Source organism: Danio aesculapii, chromosome 21 (genome assembly GCF_903798145.1).
Source record: "Danio aesculapii chromosome 21, fDanAes4.1, whole genome shotgun sequence".
NCBI classification, from domain to species: Eukaryota; Metazoa; Chordata; class Actinopteri; order Cypriniformes; family Danionidae; genus Danio; species Danio aesculapii.
The window spans coordinates 43,377,206-43,398,592 of NC_079455.1; positions in this window are offsets into that span (position 1 = coordinate 43,377,206).

Sequence of the window (21,387 nt, forward strand, 5' to 3'; positions counted from 1 at the left end):
TACTTGTAGCTTCTTTTGCGCTCTTCAGAAACCTATGGGTGACGTCACGGATGCTACGTCCATATATTTTACAGTCTATGAATTTCATAGACAACCAAAATACCTCACGGTTTAGTAAATGTCTATTGTTTTTAGCCAATATCACATTAAACAACACAAGCTTAGTTAAGTGTTTAATATGGGCATGGTTCTTGTTTTTATAATCTGAATAGAATCTATTTTGTCAGGCCCCAAATTGGTCTGACCACATTAAAAAGTTAAAAATTAAGTCCCAGTAAACAACTGTGGTGGACTAAGGGTCTGGTTGGCATGTTTCCGGCTGTCTGCTGTCAAACAGAAGTCTAATTACAGAGCTGGAGCACAAACGCTGACGGACTGGACCAGACCGGAGTGTGTGGCACTGTATGCAATTGTATGTGTATTTACGTCGGCTGAGTCTGCAGACATTTTTAGACACTACTGGAGACCAGAACTCTCTAATAACAATGCCATACACTGCCAAAAAGTTTGTGTTGGGGTTCAACTTGGCATGAGTGCAATGAGTACATGCAATGAAAAACCACTTCACAGAGAGAAACTCATCAATTGAAAGAACATGGGTAACACTTTAGTTTAAGTACCATTTCATAGCATTTACTACTGACATTTTACCTGCATATATTTAAGAGATGTTAATTAGCACTTATAAAAGTAAGATCTTATTTTACATCCAAATATCCAAACCCAATTATTACCTTACTAACGATTAATTAGCAGCTAGTTAGTAGTTTGAGCTTAAAGTCTTAGTTAATGGTTTGTTAATAGCGTGAATTGTACTTGAAAAGGGGGTAAAGTAGGTGTCCTTTTAAAGATTTAATACAGGCCTTTTGGGTCTCCAAAATGCGTCTGTAAAGTGTCCGCTCAAAATACCCATCAGATTATTTATTACCTTTTAAAATCTGGGAATTTTTTACCAAATTTGGTTTCAATATTTCAAAGCCGTAGATATTTACATTAGCGTAGGCGACATCTATTGTTGTCTATTCGAAGGAATGCGTCAATGGAGCCTAGGGGTGGGCGGTACACCGGTGTCATAGTCATCACCGGTGTGACATTGCGCCACGACATGGATTTTCTAATACCGTCAATACCGTAATAAATCAATTATGCGCCTTGAACGGCTGCATTTACATCAATAATAGCTAAATTCTAAATAATAAGGCATTCAATTTTCTTCAAACGTTCAGTTGTGGTCTGAATACATGTCCTTATACTACAGGGCTCGAAATTGCAACCATTTTGGTCGCATGAGCGCCCGAAATTTAATCTATGCGCCCTCATAATATATTTGGCAGCATTTGTGTGTCTGAATATAATGGTTGTAGTGCAATCTGATTTGATTTTCTCTAAAAACTTGCTGAATCGCTCTACCCTGCTGCTGTATTGGTTCATATTAGCTGTCAGTCACTCAACGCTTCCCACTGTCAGATAACAGGGAGCTTTTGTTACCGCAGGAAATGCAAACGGCTGAAGAGTGAAAAGTGCACAGGTTTGCAAACCTCACCTAAAGTTATAATAATAATAATAATAATAATGGCGCAGATGACAGCGATCATGACATGAGGTAAATGTTGATCCGCCAGCTGAGATAGAGTGTTTTCGGAGAAGGTGCCTGAATCTTGATGCGTTGCATTCACCGCGTGTTCAGCGCAAATGTCTGCTAAATATAAAATCTAACAATGTACACATCACCGCCAAAGAAACTCACCTTTACTAAGTTTACACTGAAACTACGGCTCATAACAAAGAGCGGTATTGCGCTGGTGATCATCGCGAGAATCCTGCTCTGTCTGCTCATAAATTGGTGCGGCTGACTCGCCTGCTTTATTCCACCAACACAGAGAAATGAAGATCAGCTCATAACGAGACTGAGCATTTACAATGACCCAAACCAAAACTTTTAAAGAGTGATAGAAGTGAGACTTTCTTTTGTTCGTTCTTCTTTGAGATGTATATTATTTGCTATTGAAAGTAATACCATGATATTATACCGTCACCGTTCAAAAGATGAAAAATACAGTGATATTAATTTTAGGTCATATCGCCCACCCCTAATAGAGCCGCCATTTTAGAACAGGGCGCTCCTTTGAAATGAATGTGGGACCAATGTGCAGTGAAGGACGGAGCCATCCAGAGCCAGAGATATACACATATACAGATGTATGAATATATATGATCGGAAGTTTTCCCGATAGCCAGTATGCAAATATTTTTTTAAATTATGAAAATAATAAATTTTACATCATTTTTCTTCATGGATGGATAAGAGACCGCACAGGTATTGCCGACAGAGTGTGTGTTTGTGCGTATTGACATGTATTATCCTCCCTCCCTGTTAAATTTGATCTAACCCATGTCCTGAAACACACCCTCTCCTGATTTCACTTCTCATTCTAACGGAGGGAGCGATTAGTTTGTGAATGAATCTCCTTTATGAACGATTATAATACAAGTTTCTAGCGCCGCAGCATCTTGTAGTCATACTTTATTTACATTGTTTGCTTATTTTATTCAACGAAATTAGCAAAAGGCTAGTATTTAGTGCGAGTTAATGCTACTTGCCTCATGGTCAGTGCAGTAAGTGACTGTATTATCGTCAACAACGTTACTTGTTTAGCACAAACGTTCATAACATACAAAAACGTAAATAAAATAAAAGCTTACCTATAAAATGTTCTGCCGTCAGGCTTTTTTCTTTGTTACTACACCTGTAAACAGCGCTTAAGTCCAGCATCTTCACATTGGTTTTAGTCTTGATTAGTGCGGTTGAATGACTTTAGTCCTGGGGGCACTGTCTAAATGTGGCGATGCTATTGACATGCTCATATGCGATAGCTAGTGTAAATATCTATGTTTCAAAGCGTTTCAAATTATCAACTTATATACACCATTAAAAATGGCAAACAAATGTTCATTCGATCACACAACAAAAGAAATCTATATAGTTTTAAGCCAATTTCACATAACACAAGTGAAGTATTTAATATGGGTATGGTTCTTGTTTATAATCAAACAGAATCTATTTTGTCAAGCCCCAAATTGGTCTGAACACATTAAAGTTATAAATTAAGGCCGAGTAAACAACTGTGGTGGACTAAGGGTCTGGTTGGCATGTTTTCTGGCTGTATTGAACCGTGTAGCCTTCACGTAGATAAACAGCACAGTGACAGACCGATCTCCCTTACTACAGTAAGAATTTTCCCAACTGTTATATATTTGTTGTGGAGTTAATTCAAGCCTTTCTGCAACGATGAGTCGCACACAATGCCGTTATAAAGTTTGCATGCGCGCACATACACATGTTTAGCTTAGCACTGTTTTTGCATGGCAGATGTGACAGGAGACACGTTAAAATCCACTGCTGTATAGACATTCGTTAGGTTAAATGTACAAAATATGCCCAATTTAATTCGACAAAACGTGATCAAATCGTCTTTTGTAATTGTACTGACACAATGCGGCTGTGGTGACAATTTTACTGTCTTTATTACAAACATGCAACTTGTCAAACTCTTTCTTGATGATCACAGAGAGCTGAACAGATCTTTTAATCCCAGTTGCTTTGCACACATCCGGTCTTGTTGAAATTATACGCGCTACTACCAAGACATGTTAATACGCATCTGTCAATCAATTCGCGGGCGGGAAAATGCACTCCTAGGTCACATTGCAGTGGGCCTCAAAATGGGAGGGGTTTGGATCCTATTTTAACGTCAGGAATTTAAGAATAGAGACTTATTGTATTTCTATCACTCCAATATGACTATACCTACACACTGTCCAAACAGCTTACAAAAGATGATTTTCATCATAGGTGCCCTTTAAAATACGGTGTGACTTAACGTTATCTTGTTCCAAATGGACAACATTGAAGTACATCCTGATTTTGTATACTGGCTCTGTCAAGCTCAAAACGATATAAAATGGTCTCAATTTAAAATTCATGCATTGAAGTCTAAGGATATTCAATAGCTTTTAAAGAGGCACAAATTGCTTTGACTCATTGTATTGACAATCAATTTAAAAGCACGGGTCTTTAATTTGTGATGCTTTTCTTTTATTTTTTGAGCCTTACATCCAAAATTACTCTCGATATGCAAAGATAGCCCAGGATGTTGTTTTAAGCCATTTAAATTAGTGTCGTGATATATTTTCAGGAAGAAACGATTCGTTTAATTACAAAACCGATGAAGTGTCAGATTAAAAACAATGGCTTCTTCAGACGGTCATTAATTTAAAGTGTTTTTTTCCTGCGATGTAAAAATGTTCATTTATTAGGAACATGGAGGCGTGCTGGTGACCTACTTAGCCTTGAATCTGAGCGAGAAATGCTGATCAATATGACGACAACAGAAAAAGATGATAACATCCATCAGACTCTCATTTGTGTGAATAATGACCTGAACACACACACGTTTAATGACAGGAGATAGATAGATGAGCCCTGAACAATATCTGAAAAACATGCCAAGCTCAGTTGATGCCTTCACTGGATTTTTCCATGTGCATTTTGTCTTATAATCTAAAGGAGGATTCATTCGATTTACATTAAGGGTAAGTGGCTGCAAACAAACTAAATGGGTTGAATTTAAACAAATCTGAACATCCCCAAAAATTAATTGCTTTAAATTCAGCCTGCATAAATTGTTTGCAACCACTTACCTTCATTCACTAACCCTTGTTTATCAGGGTCGTCACAGCAGAATGAACCGCTAACTACTCCAGCAGTGTTTTACGCAGCGGATGCTCTTCCAGCTGCAACCCAGTACTGGAAAACACCCATATACACTCACACACATTACGGCCAATTTAGTTTCTTTCATTCACAATTGGACTGTGGGAGAAACCGGAGGAAACCCACGCCAACATGGGGGAAACATGCACACTCCATACAGAAATGCCAACGACCCAGCCAGAACTTGAACCAGCGACCTTTGGCTGAGGTGAAATATCTTAAGGCATCAGCTGCTTTCTTTAGTTTTGGGTCAAGGATCCTGTTCTGTAAACCTCAACTTTCAGAGAGCTTACTCTGCCCAGATGGATGGAGAAAATCTAAAAGAGATTGGTAGGTCTCTATGTGTTCTAAATTAAATTGTCCTAATATTAAAACAACTTTTAATCAATATGGAAAAGTGTATGTTTTTACCACCAAAACTGCACACAATATTGGATTCTTTAAAAAAAAAGTTTGTATGTTTGTGCTTATAAAACAATAGCTATATTTTCCCTGAATCAATTTATACAGAAAGTGTACCATATTTAAGTCAAGTTCATTAAAGAGCCCATATTATGGGTTTTTGAAAATGCCCTTCCATGTAGTGTGTAACACAGCTCTAAGTGAAGTGAAATATCCAGCTAAGGCTTAAATCTGAAAGTGTACAGTGTTTAAAACTATTGATTCATCTATAAAAGCGTCGACTCATAGTGCTTCAAACGAGTCGTCTTGATAACGAGTCATTAGGTGTTTCGTGATGATGCGAATACGAAACAAGTAGTTGGGCGCGCAAACCCGGGATTTGAAACCTGTGGTCCCGCCCACTAACAAAAAAAAAAAAAAAAAAAAGGCCACACACACACACACACACACACACTGGTCGAATGAAGTCACGCTGTGCAGACGGATATCTTGACAGTCTAATCAAAGATGAAAGCTCAGCATTATAGCCCAGCCTGGAGCAGTCCGAGTGCTTCTGGAAACTACATGCTTACAAAGAAGACTTCATCAGTTTGTTAAAGGAAGGATCAGTAAAGACTGTCAACATGGATCAGTGCATCATGAATCAGTTTCTTCCCCCATTTCATCAGTGTAAGTACGTGCGATTAAAACTGTTGCCTCGTTTACTCTAGCTTGCAAATTATGTATTTAGTTGTGTTTTGTTACTTGTAACCGTGTGTACTGTATCAGGTTAACTCTATATATTCTCATATCGCGTGTAAAGCCACGTTGAAATCGCGACGCGTGCCACTTTGATTACGGATCGTCAGCTGTTCCTACACACATGCAACGGTCAAGTTTCAAAATAGTTCAGCTCAGGTTCGAGGTGAATTGTCTAGATTGCACCCATAAAATAGTTAGTCGTCAGTATTTTCAAGTCCCCGTCTGTATTTACATTCACCCCTGGCAGCCAAAATCCACACCTTACACTATGAAGAGTGTGTGCACTGTGAATACTTTTATATTGTTGATTAGCAGCTGGGCATTTCACTCTGTCTCGTGCTGAAGGCTGTCATTGTTGACCAATCGCAGCAGGCGTCATCGTCATCGGTCCATATCAGCGCAGATTATCTTTGCGCTGAGGGGGTTGGGAACAATGAATCAAATAAATAGCAGATTATAAGACCATAAAAGTGTTTTTTGACCTTGCATGCATATTAGACTTATTTGGAGACCCTTACAACCAAAATATGACCCTATTTTATGTATAATAGGGGGTCTTAATACAATAGCTGTTATTAAAAAAAAAATAAATAAATAAAATAAAACACCATAAATATATTAATTATTTTTTATTTATTTATTTTTCCTTCTTCAGTGTATATTAGTAATTTATCATAGTAACAGGTTACTCTCACCAATTACCCCAATACTAACAGTAAAATAACCCCAGTTCACTAAGCGTCATTTCTAGGTCAGCCGTATATGATTTCAGAGAAATCAAAGACCTCCGGGCTAAAACCAGGAAAGAATGAGAAGTGTGTGTGAACAGAAGAGAAAGCAGCTGTTTGAGTGCATGTGTTGACTGTGTGTGTGTGAGCCGCTGGCCATTGTGCGTCGCTGACACTAAAAATACACTCATCAAAAGTGAATTCCCTCAGCCTATATGTGTGTGCATCTGAAAAGCTGTATTTTATACGCGTTGTCCTGCTGAGGAAGAAACGCTGAAGGCCACGACATCAGGACAAAACAGACTCTTTTCAAGCACATCCACACTACATGCTGAAGCGATTGCTGTAGACTATTGCAACAACACAATAGAGCAAAGCGTGACTCACTGTAAATAAAGTTTAAGAGGGTAAACCAGTTGCTTTTAAAACAATGTTAACTTTACTTCATAGGCACCCATGATGAGAATCATCTTTTGTAAGCTGTTTGGACAAAACTGTATAGGTATAGTGTGTCCACAGTCATATTGGAGTAATAGCAACACAATAAGTCGCTTTTTCATTTCCTGATGTCAAAACAGGATCCAAACCCCTCCCATTTTGAAGCCCACCGCACCTTGATTAAGACTGCAGGGTGTATATGCATGTATTCAACAGTAATCTGTGTTCAAAACAATCTGAGCAAACAAAATGATCCACACAGTTTTACTGCTCTTCACGCCAGCTCAACAAGTAGCTCCGTACTGGAGACCAAAAATATCTCCATAGCAACCAGACATGAGGGAACATTCAGAGTCCGCAGGGACGGGAGGAGGATTACCAATATGATTAGGATTATCATTCAGAGAGAGAATCTCAGAGCAGATTCAGATGATCTTCACCTGCTGACCACACAGCAGGAAGAACCACACACAGATACTGATTCTGTGTTCCAATTTGCATACCATCCGTCCTAAATAGTATTCAAAATGAATAAGTGTGTACCAAATCGTAGTATGTCAAATATGCCAAAGGTTCCCAGATGGTTTACCATTTCAAGTAAAAACTGGAAGTGTAGAAGTTGTTCCTACTCTAACCACTATTGCCCACAATACATTACATGTTGAATGTGAATTTGATTGGAACTACAAACATGGCTGAAGTGCAAGACAGTCAAGTAGAGAGGCCCAACTAAAAAAAAACATTTAAATATTTATAGAGTGTTATATCTCATCGGCAACAACACTGTGAACTCGTATAAAGACGGGTTTGGACATTAATTTCTGAATCCAGAATTATCCAAGGACCTGAGGAGATTTCTTTGCATGAAAGACTCGTGAATGGGAGATAATTGAGATGATTGAACTAAGCAACCTAATCTTTTAACTAGGAATTAATATGTCCCAAAGCTTGCATATTCTGGTTACACACTCAAAACAATATATTTTTCCCTTCACAAAAAAAAAAAAAAAAAAAAAAAAAAAAAAAAAAAAAAAAACACCATACTTTTAGGGCATAGTCAGTGTTGCCAGATGTAGCTGACTGATTCCAGTCTAAAAGTTGTCGAAACACCGCTGAAAACCAGTCGGGGGAAGGAGATCACAAGTGTTTCTACACCGTTCCAAGCGCATGTATGCGAAGAACGGGGTCTATGGCATCTCTTTGGGAGATCAAAACAGGTTTATAAGGGCAGACCGGGGCCGGCAGGAACGCAGTTGCAAAACCGCCCAAATTTTCACTACCCGCCTGTCATTTTTTTACCGGCAAAAATAATTCAAAACCGCTCAATCTGGCAACACTGGGGCATAAGCATGCAAATTGGGACACAATAATACAGTGGTGTGGAAAATGTTAGCCCCATACTAATTTATTTCTTTTTGAATGTTCTGTGAGACTTCAGATCAAACTAACTAAAATATGCTGTTCTCACGTAAATCCACCAGAGGCCGCTGTTGACTGACTGATCAACTGACCCACCCTCCTCCCCTAAACCCAACTAACTTTATTGATTGACCAGCTCCCACCCACTTCCATAAATCCAACCAACAATTTTCAAAAGCAATCCAGAGAAAGAAAACCCCTCGATTTTTACCACATTCTCACCCTGTTATTCACTTGTTTATTTAATTTTTTGGATTCGCTTTTTGTCTTGCCTGCTTTCTGGAACAGTTCTTCACTGGACTCAAACCGGTGAGACTAGCTTAACTCACTTTAGTTCAATTTCTGTAGCCACAGCCAGGCCTGATTACAGCCACAACATTTAACAATCAAGAAAAATCACTTAAATAGGACCTGCCTGACAAAGTGAAGTAGACCAAAAGATCCTCAAAAGCTTATGCCGAGATCCAAACAAAAGGGGAAGAAAATATTTATTATAAATGATTATAAAGCCATTTCTAAAGCTTTGAGACTGCAGTAAACCACAATGAGAGCCATTATCTATGAATGACAAAAACATGGAACAGTGAAGAACTTTCCCAGGAGTGGCCAGAAGACCAAAATTACCCCGAGTGCACATCAACGACTAATCCAAGAGCTCACAAAAAAAACACAACAACACACACACCAAAAGATCTTACTTGCTTCGGTTCAGATGAGTGTTCATGACTCCCCCATAAGAAAGAAAAAAAAAAAAAAAAACACTGCTAAAAGAAAGTAAAAAGAATAAAGGTTAGTCTCAGTTTTGCCAGAAAACATCTTGATTATGCTCAAGATTTTTGGGAAAATACTCTGTGGATTGATGAGACAAAAGGTTGAATATTTTGGAAGGTGCGCGTCTCATGAGTCACAAAAAAAATAAAATAAAAAAAAACAATCAGAAAAAGAGCAGAATTCATTAAATTTTCCTTCGGCTTAGACTCCATTTCAGAGGTTACCACAGTGGAATGAATCACCAACTATTCAGCATATGTTTTTACACAGTGGATGCCTTTCAGTCACAACCCAGTAGTGGGAAACAGCCATACACAAGCATTCACACACTCATACACTACGGCGATTTTAGTTCACCCAATTCTCCTATAGCGCATGTTTAGACTGTGGGGGAAACCGGAGGAAAGCCACGCCAACACAGGGAGAACATGCAAACTCCACACAGAAATGCCAAATCAGAAATCCTTTCGTTGCGAGGGGACAGTGCTAACCACTGAGCCACCGTGCCACCAAAAAGAGCATAACACCAACAGTAAAATGTGCTGGTGGTAGTGTGATGGTCTTAAGCGGTTTTGCTGCTCAGGATCTGGAAGACTTGCAGTGATAATTGGAAGAATTAATTCTGCTGTGAATCAAAATATCCTGAAGGAGAACGTCCGGTTCATCTTTAGTGACCTCAAGATGAAGCAAACTTGGGTTATGCAGCAGGGCAATGATCCAAAGCACACAAGCAAGTCCACATCTGAATGGATGAAGGGAACAAAAAAAATAAATAACATGAAGATTTTGGAGTGGCCTAGTCAAAGTCCTGACCTGAATCCAATTGAGATGCATGACCTTAAAAAAGGGAGCTCATGCACGAAAACCCATAATGTGGCTGAATTACAACAATTCCTGCAAAGATGAGTGGGCTAAAACTCCTCCACAGCGCTGTAACAGACTTGACAATGCTTGATTGCAGTTGTTGCTGCTAATGGTGGACCAACCATTAGGTTGGTGGTCTGTAACCATTATTAGGTTTATAGGCGAACTCTTTTTCACAGAGGGCTATGTAGTTTTCCATTTTGTCAAACATCATGCAGTTTTTAATGAAGTTATTAATAATAGATATTTGTGTTGTCTTTGACTAATAATTAAATTAGTTTGATGATCTGAAACATTAATGTGACAAGCATGCAAATAAAAAAGAAGAAATCTAAGGGGGCAAACACTTTTTCACACCACTGTACGTTACACAGACACACACAACCTGACCTGAAACATTAGTGTGAAAAACATGTAAAGAAAATAAGAAATCTGAGCCAAACACTTTCACACCACTGTATGCCACACAGACACACACAGCCTGAATCTCTCTCTCTCGGACACGCATATACAGTACACACACAGTACAACCTCACTAACACACACACACACACACACACTTCTCTTGCAGTATAGCCATATGGGAGCTGCCGCATGTGTCGTGTTCACACACATATGGGTCATCAGAACACACACACACACACACACACACCACACACACACACGTTCATCAGACCTGAAACACACACTTCAGCTACAAACCTGCAGACACACACAACCGCGATTCTCAAAAGGTCGAAATGTTCTGAAATGTAAATAAAATGCAATACAACCCATCATATACAGTATGTGATGTTCAAATCTACAGACATACAGATTTTAAATGTTTTCACTGACCAAACAAAGCCCCCCAATTTAAACATTTAGATTTCAATTGATACAACATCATATATTTCATTTCATCTTTCATGCTCCTAAAAAGCGGTGTGTGTTTCAGTCTCGGCTTCACGATCGGCCATTGCAGTGTCATTAAAGTTTAATGACTGCTCGTCTTCAGGCATTACGCTTTATGCTAATGCAGACATTAAGCCAAAAGACTAACTGAGATAGAAATGAACATTAGCTTTGATTTCCATGACATTTAGTTTAATGTGCATCCAAAAGCACCAAAAACACTCTCCTGTTCATCCACAAACACAGACATGCTCAAAAACAGACATGCCCAAAAATAAGAAACTTCAGTTTAGATCTAATTTTCTCAATGAATAAACCTTACTAGATAGTGTATTTTAATGTATTGTAACAATGTTCAATATTCTAATTATATAAATGTGTTCATTAACATATGGAATATCCATATGCAAATATAAAATACTTCATTCATCAAAAATAATAGTTGGTAATATATGGTTTCAGCGTCGATATCGCGATGTGATCATTCGCAATGGTCACAGCGCAGGATATGCAATGTTGAGTTTGTATGAGAATTCATTATTTGCATTTGCCTGTGATATTAAAATGTTTTTAAAACATTTAGGTATAATAAATTGCCACCATTTGTGACCTTAACTATAAATTTTATTGAATTATTTTTAATTCATTTAGTTACAGTACTTGAATACTGGGAAGCTATAACACTATTTTCATTGTATCTTTCTTAAATTGCACTTATAGATTGTTATGCATGAAAACACAACCCATGCAAATACAGAAATGCACTGCAGACAGCACAGAACACTATGAAAATGTGCTGAGGAACTAGGGCTGTGCGATTTGGGGAAAATATTTTATTGACAGATATTGAAAATATTTTTGACAGAGTGCGATTTCAATTTGCGAATTTAATTTTGGAGTCGAGCTTCAGCTCAATGCATTTTAGCAGTAAGATGCTACAATACAGATTGAGCGTTAGTTAAACAAAAAAGGAACTTAAGAGATATTAAGGTCCAATTCCAATCCTATTTTTGTACCCCTTTAAAATTTACCCCTAAGAATTGGGACAGCACTACAGCTCCTGCACACGTCACCATATGTCATTGCAATCTCTTGCTTCATGTGAGATCAGACGATGGGAACTGCTATAGATATTCCAGTTGTGTTATATTTTAGTATTTCTTCAAGAGGTATATCTTCAAGAAATCACTGAAGGCATATATTATGTTATCGTAATGATCTAATGTGGCAATAAGACCGTAACTGTACTGTGTATTTACACAGTGGCCATATTCATCAATGTAAACACACCAAATCAACATTAACACTATAGCAGACACTGTAAACAGCTCATTCCCAACCACTAGACATTACTGACAGGGTATTCGAGTGTCATCGAGTGTCAGCATGTTGTGGAACTGCTGTACTGGAGTTATGATTATGGATTATAGAAAAATCTACGTTCCAAGGGTATCTAGCCCTTCCCCTTAGCCCTACACCTTCAAGCTAAAGAGATTGGGACACCCCTACCTCTTCACAAGAAGGTCCAAAACGAGGGGTGGGGGTTGAGCGCTAAGGGGTAGAATTGAGATTGGGCCTAATTTATATTAGCAACTCTGAAATTGTACTTTTCTGTTGTTTGCTACTAGATTGTCACTGGCAGTACTTTAGTTTATTTTTAGCAAGACGCTCCTCATATAGCCACCTGTGGTGCTTTATTTAACTGCATTTCCTTGTGCTGTGGCAACAATTCTGCGACAGCTCTTACAAATGACCTTTTCTTTGGTGTCTGTGACTTTGAAACCAAGATATTCCCATATTACTAATTGTACTAGATTTCTTTGATATTAGTCTATTAATGCTTCTGAACCGGCAAATGCCATCACCCACTCGTTCGCGCTTCCCTGTTTGTTTGTATTTTTGTGGGCGTTCTGCATAGTTCGTTTGCGCAATTCTGATTGGGCAGAACGAAAGTGCTCTCATTTAATTGGCTAGTAAGACTGTCACACACAGATGGCAGTCATGCATTTTCTCTTGAGTTGGGGGGGGTTGAATATTATATCATAAAAAACATTTTTTTAAAAAGCAGCTTCTTGAGATTAGCTAAATCGCAACAGTTCAAATCGCGATTGCAATTAGATTTCGATTATTCGCACAGCCCTACGGGGAACCCAAAAGTTTATAGATGTTTATTAGATTTTATGGAGACGTAAATAATAAACATTCAATCTTTGACTAAACACGTGCATGAAAATACTTAACATGCAAATACAGAAATGCACTGCAAATAGCAGACTACAGCGAAAATGTGTCAGGGGACCCCTACAATTTTATAGATTGTTTATTAGATTTTATAGAGATGCACTCCCACTGCGGAATCATCCCAGTTAATTATAACATTAAAAATTCTTTCCAAATAAGTCATCTGGTGATAAATAAATAAATATTTTCCAATATCGTGCAGCCCTAGTTGGTAAAAATAAAATAAACTTCATATACGATCATGATTATAATAATAATAATAATAATAATCATTATTATTGAATAAATATAGCTAAATAATAGTAAATTTAATAAATAATATTTAATATAATTGTGATAAAGGATTTAACACATTACATTTTGTAAGTACATAAATATCCTTTTGCATTTATTTATTATGTGAACAAAATGCAAGAATTTAGCTTTAAAAAAAGAATAGGGTGTTTTAAACAGTTGTAGAGCAACAGTCTTAAACATAACCAGCTTCTAATTCTGAAATTATATTAATTGTGTTTTTATTTTATATAAAAGCACACGTCTGCAGAAACACTTTGATTGACATTCTCTCTTTGTATGTGTCATCAGAGGGGGAAAGCCCCGCCCACTAGTGACCATCTCTAACTCATTAGCATAACACGTTATTCATGTTTTTAAATCTGCCACTATGCTGACACATGCATTTGTAGCTCCGCCCTCTTTTGAAAAGGCATAATTTAAAGCGAAAGTCCCTAAAACGCCACAATTAGGATCAAAGCCTCAAAGGGTCCATTTCAGAGAGTTATAAAACATTATTTGTGATATCTTGAGCTGAAACTTCACACACACACACTCTAGGGACATCAGAGACTTATTTTACATCTTGTAAAAAGGGGCATAATAGGTCTCCTTTAAGGCTAACATACTAATACGAATATCTAAAACACTGAGTTTGTTCTCCACTGAGTCTTACTGTTTGGCTCGTCCCAAAGTATGTGCCACAAATATGGCTATGAGTGACAGCTGTCAATCAAAGCTCTGACAGTGTTTAAAAAGTGTGTGCGCGTCTCCTCTGGGTGATGAATGACTGACAGCTGTAGACAGAGAAACAGTGCTGCGAGTGTGTTCATCGTCATGTTCCTGCTCGTAAATCCTTGTCATTTCTCTTCTTAAATGATCATTCAGTGCATCCAGGAGGAACAGACTGTGTGAGTGTGTTTCAGTCCCACAGAGACATAAAGACACACAGATGATGAAGGTGGCACAGGACTGCAGCCTGCCGGCGGATCACTGTACATTTGCAGTGTAAGATAAAATTACCAGTCTTCCTGTGAATTTTTATTTTCTTTAAATATTTCCCAAATGATGTTTCACAGATACAGGAATTTCACAGTATTTGCTATAATATTTTTTCTTCTAGAGAAAGTCTTATTTGTTTTATTTTGGCTAAAATAAAAAGCATTTTTAATAGTTTTAAACCCATTTTAAGGTCAATATTAGTAGCCCCCTTAAGCAATATTGGTTTTGATAGTCTACAGAACAAACCACTGTTATACAATCACTTGCCTAATTACCCTAACTTTAACATAACCTAGTTAAGCCTTTAAATGTCACTTTAAGCTGTATAGAAGTGTCTTGAAGAATATCTAGTCTAATAATATTTACTGTCATCATGGCAAAGATAAAATAAATCAGTTATTAGAAATGAGTTATTAAAAACTATTATGTTTAGAAATGTGAAGATCTTCTCTCCGTTAAACGGCACTTGGGAAATATCTTACAGCAACTACACCCTTGCTGTGGAATCAGCTTCCAGAAATGATTCGATGTGCTCCAACATTAGGCACGTTCACATCAAGACTGAAAACACATCTGTTTAGCTGTGCCTTTACTGAATGAGCACTGTGCTACGTCCCACAGATCGCACTAATGTTTCTCTTTTTCATTTCTTATAACCCGTTTTAACCCATTTTATTTTAGTTTCTGTTATAAATCATTTTTATTATTAGTTTTTATTTCTTATACTTGTTTCTTTTATTCCCGTTTATGTAAAGCACTTTGAACTGCCATGGTGTATGAAATGTGCTATATAAATAAACTTGCCTTGCCTATAAAGAATTACAATTTCAATAGTTTTGTCAACCATACACACGTTTAGTTAGTTTAGTTAATTGAACTCAATTATAAAAAGCAAAAACCACCAGAACAGCAATTTTCCTAAAGAGAAATGAGACTAAATGTTTATATAATATAAACTCACAGTATTTGAGTTTAATGCATTAAATGCAAACAATATAAGACTAATAAATGTGTTTAGGTTGTTTATCATTGTTAGGCTCATTTTAATGTAATTACAGTAAATGTTTACATATGCAAGGAATATTGTTATGAATTCTTAAACTTTGTAATCTAGATGATTTTTTTTTCCCCATAATTTGAAATATTTTTCTTTTATTGTAGATTTACACTCTGGATTTATTTTACTTGTTTTTTTTTTTGTATATTTAATTTTACTCGGTTTTATTCCTTTATTTGATGTTATTTCATTACATGTTTTATTACCTTGTTGTTGTTATTCTTATATGAACTCTAGTTTCTTTTTATTCTACTTTTGTGTTTCAGAGCTTTCCAAACTGGAGTTCACAAGTTCAACTTAAGTTATCAAAAAAAAGGGGCATAAAATCCATAAAAACATTACCAAAAAGAAATTAAACTACCAAATAATCTACATAAACCACTTGATTATACATTATCAATTTTTTTCCTTTCACTTTCGTCCATCGGTGAAGGTTTTTTTTTTTCCCTTGCCGCTGTCGCCACTGACTTGCATAGTTTGGGGCTTGTAGAGCTGCGCATTGATGGATTACTCTTCAGTGTTTGACTAACAGCAGTGAATATTAAAACACACTGAACAACTGAGCTGAGTTAATCTAAACTGACAGCATCAATTCACTATGATCTTAAGTGAAGCTGCTTTGACACAAATCTACATTGTAAAAGCGCTATACAAATAAAGCTGAATTTAAATCCATGATATGTGACCACATACATGCAAATTGGTTTAAAAAAATAAAAAATACATTTGAGGAACGATCACTAAACACAACGTATACCATTAGATCATGGTATTGTGCATATATTTTGATGCTATCATGCAACAGCAAAGTATTTCCAAACCTTTCCATTTGTAAAAAATATCTAGCACCACCGCAACAACCATTCTAAACACTAGAGAGCAGCATTCACAGCATACATTTATTTTCCTTCAGATTAGTCCCTAATTAATCAGGGGTCGCCACAGCACAATGAACCGCCAACTATTCCAGCATGTTTTACACAGCAAATGTCCTTCCAGCTGCAACCCAGTACTAAGAAACACCCATACACTCACATTCACACACTACGGCCAGTTTAGATCCAATGCCCCTATAGTGCATGTGTTGGGACTGTGGGGGAAAACCAGAGCACCCGGAGGAAACCCAACACGGGGAGAACATGCAAGCTCCACACAGAAACGCCGACTGACCCAGCCGAGACTCAAACCTTCTTGCTGTGATGCCACAGTGCAAATAACTGAGCCACCGTGACACCCTCATAGCATACAGACTATAATAATAAATCAAATCTTGTTCACAAACATGAAGATTAATCTTTTTATTAAAGATGCTTGTCTTGCAATGTCGATTTATCTAGTGTGTGTGTGTGCGCGCGCGCGCATGTGTGTGTGTATCATGCATGGTTGATTTATTGGAGCGCAGGGAACAGATTGCACTCATGCGGATGATGATTGTAATTCGGTTCAGGAAAACTGCTGATCTGGCTTCTCCTGCCGCACAGAAGGTCACAACATTCCCCATTCCAGATCACAGACGCTTATTCAGGACATCTCATCCAACATCCACAACATTTGCTTCTCATTATGTCTTCAATTAAGGCTTTTCAGCAGATTTGATCCTCTAACACACTTTACACTCGCTTAATGACATGAGACATTTTATATACTATAGAAGGGCACCTATTATGCAAGTCACTTTTATAAAGGGTTTAAACAGTTGTGTGGCAGCAGTGTGTGAATATAACCAGCTTCTAATGGTGAAATTGTATTTACTGTATTGTTCATAATTAGACTTGATACAGTCTGCAGAAACACTTTGATTGACATTCTCCCTTTGTACGTGTCAGAGGAGGAAAGCCCGCCCACTAGTGACCATCTCTCCCTCATTAGCATAGGACTTTAGTCTTGTTTTTGAATCTGCCACTATGCAGACACACAGGTATATGTAGCTCCGCCCTCTTTTGAAAAGAGCACAAGCTCATTTGAATTTAAAGTGGCAGTCTCCATAACACCACATGATCAAAGCCTAAAAGGGTCAGATTCAGAGAGTTATAACACATTAATTGTGTGGTATTTTGAGCTGAAACTTCACACACACTCTACTCTAGGGACATCAGTGATTTATTTTACATCTTGTAAAAAGGGACATAACAGGTCCCATTTAAATGCTAAACTGCTTTCGCACACTAAACTATGTTTAAAAGGATAGTTCACTCAAGCAATGACAATATACTGATCATTTGCCAACCCTCAAGCGGTTCAAACCTTGAAGAGCCTCTTTTATGTCAAGCACAAGAAAATAGTTCTAAGAATGTTGAAAATCAGTAACCATTGACCTCCATAGTAGGAACTTTAATATTATGGAAACCAATAACCATGTTTCTACACTGTAAAGATGTTTGTTACACGGTTTCCGTATTTTGTGATTGTTTATTTACGGTTGTGAATTGCATTATGGGATGTTAATCTCTGCTCTGTCGACTTTTGATGTTGAAAATTCAACTCTAAAATGTCAATAAACTGTTGTTAAACTGTAGAGGTAAAATAATTTAGAAATGAATACAAGAAATGATATACAGTTGAAGTCAGAATTATTAGCCCCCTGAATTATCTTTTCCCCCCAATTTCTGTTTAACGAATAAAAGATTCAACACATTTCTAAACATAATAGTTTTAATAACTCATCTCTAATAACTGATTTATTTTATCTTTGCCATGATGACAGTAAATAATATTAGACTAGATATTCTTCAAGACACTTCTATACAGCTTAAAGTGACATTTAAAGGCTTATCTAGGTTAATTAGGGTAACTAGGCAGGTTAGGGTAATTAGGCAAGTTATTGTATAACAATGGTTTGTTTTGTAGACTATCGGAAACAAATATTGCTTAAAGGGGCGAATAATATTGACCTTCAAATGGTTAAGAAAATTAAAAAAAATGAACATTTCATTCTAGCCTAAATAAATTAAGACTTTCTCCAGAAGAAAAAATATTATCAGACATACTGTGAAAATTCTCTTGCTCTGTTAAATGTCATTTGGGAAATATTTTAAAAAGAAAAATAATAATAATAATAATAATGGGGAGGGGCTAATAGTTCTGACTTCAACTGTATATGGAAGTCTTTAAAATAACAGAAAATGTGCTGGCAGTTCATTACAAGGTTTTTGTAGTGTAATAATACAACAACTCAGACAATAAAGCACTATAAACTATTAAAAATGTTCATGTTATTTTTATCAAACTTTAAGGTTAAAAGTTGTTGGAAGAAAGATCAAAAGTCCTCATAATGCAACTCAAAAGCAGAAATAAATGAAGAAAATTAATCATAAAATACAGAAAACTGCTCATTTATGGATATGTTTTACAGTGCATCTACAGTAAATATGTGTATTAGATTCATAGGCAAAGAAATTAAGTCAGTAAAGTCTAGATGAAACAGCTCACAGGGGCATAGCATGGACGAGTCCACAGCCAATGATGGGATGGCATTTCAAATATGCATTAAACATGATTATATTTTGTCATTTGTATTTGATAGGGTTTATGTAACTGGCTTAATATTTTGTAAAATACTTTAGTGTCTTGTATATTAAAATACTTTGTGAGAAGTCTACATGACATCCTAAAATGAGGCCTCTGATTGGTGCTTTCTCAGTTATAGGCCTAGTCTATAAAATTGATTAATAATGAAGACGTTGATCAATGCTTGGAGTAGGGATGGAAATTATCCATCACATCCAGAAACAGACAAATAGCAGGGGTAAATTCAGGAAGTGGTCAATATCAGACAGGAAAATAAGACAAATTCCTTCAGTGGCGATAGCTACAAAAAAATTAATTGGCTGTATTGAGACTTCCTGATTCCACCTCAAGTCGCTAGAGAAGCTGTGAGGGTGCTTTATATGTGACATGCTGGATATCCAAGACAAATCCGCTAAGCCCAAGATGTATAGCAAAACGTTATATGAACTTGAAACTTGACATATAACAAATAGCAATCTGTGGGTTGAACACCTGTTATGTATGACAATGCTGATTATTGTGTTGTAGCGTGGCCTGTAGTGATATATGGTTGTTGCGTGTGCCATGGCGGTCAACAAAAAATACGTCACTGTGAAACCCAAACTAATCAGTAAACAAATAAACATGATCATTAAATTCCTATAGGCGGGTTCAAATGTCAGTAGCTGATCTGCAGGTGCTCTTTACAAACTTTAACATAGTTAATCAGTGTGAGACTAAAATATTCCAGTCTACTGGTCAAAAACTACCAACATTTTCATGTTATATATTGTGTTTTGAAGAGTACAAAACCTTGATTTATTGATAAGGAAAATAAATAAATAAATATTGTGAAAAACCTTCAGCATGTGCTTCATCTTTTATTAATACTGGAGACATGTTTCATTTGTAGTATGGCTAAAATATACAGAAGTCTTTATTAATCTCTTAGTCTTTATTAATCAGTTAATAAACATTCCTATATAAAAAAAAAGTGTGAAGAGGATCAATTAATAATATATCTGAATATTAGATAATAATGCTAGAGTTAGGATGTTTATGAAGAGTTCAGATGCAAAAACCTCTAAATGCCATCTGAAATGTTCTACTAAAATGAGCATTTTTCTCAGGCTCCTATGTGTATGTTCAGTATTTTACTTTTGTGGCAAGAAATAAGATTTTTCCAAGGTCTTTATAAGTAAACTAAAATCAACATAAAGGAGGCTGAGAAAAAAAATGTTGTTAATTGTTGTAGAAATAAAATTTTGACTGAAATTTTAGATGGCACTTGGGTTTTTGCATCTAAACTCTTCATATATAAACATACGCCCTTGCACGTTTTCCCCGTGTTGGTGTTGGTTTCCTCCGGGTGCTCCGGTTTCCTTCAAAAGTCCAAAGACATGTGGTATAGGTGAATTAGGTAAGCCAAATTGGCCATAGTGTGTGTGTGTGTGTGTGTGGGCGTGTGTGTGTGTGCGTGTGTGTTTTTTTTCCTTTAAGCCCTATGCATTTTCAAAATGTACAATTTTTATATTTTAATAAATTTTTACATTTGTATGTTTATATTTTGTTTATACACACATAGCATCTATATATTTTTGCCTGTAAAATGTCATGCACTATTGTAAACACGAGCATCTTGACAACAAAAAAAAATTTGTCTAACAACTACATAATTTTATAGTCATTTATTAATTTGTTTAATTTAATATTAACCTCAACAAAGAGACTAATAATGGGCACAATGTTGGTTTAATTTTGAAGACCGCCAATCAGAGATCATTCTCAGTGTTCAGTTGTGGCCTGTATTTATTTTTTATGTATTTGATTGCCAGAAAGATTAACCTGGGGGTATAAAATCAATCTGCTGCAGCTGACACCATTGCGGTGTTGTTAATCTAAAGCAAACACACCAATCCTACAAAAAATATGATGGCTTTTCATTTGCATGTTGTTCTTTTCTACTATTAAAAACTACAATATTTATCTTTAAATTATAGATAAAATATTGTAATTCTATTAGTTTAATAACATTTATTTGGTTTTGAAAATCACCAAGCAACCCCCACTTTGGGAACCACTGCTTTAAAAATATTTAATAACTTACGGTTTGATGCATTCTGATGTTTGGCCATTAGAGGGCGATGAGAGTCCACACAGTCTCCACTATAGAGAGCAGAGGCGGAGGCTTTTACACACGAGCTGAAACACTGCAGAAAACAGGTGTTCCTCTGATAAGAGCAGAAAACACACACTACAGCACGTACACAATACAAACACACACACACACACACACA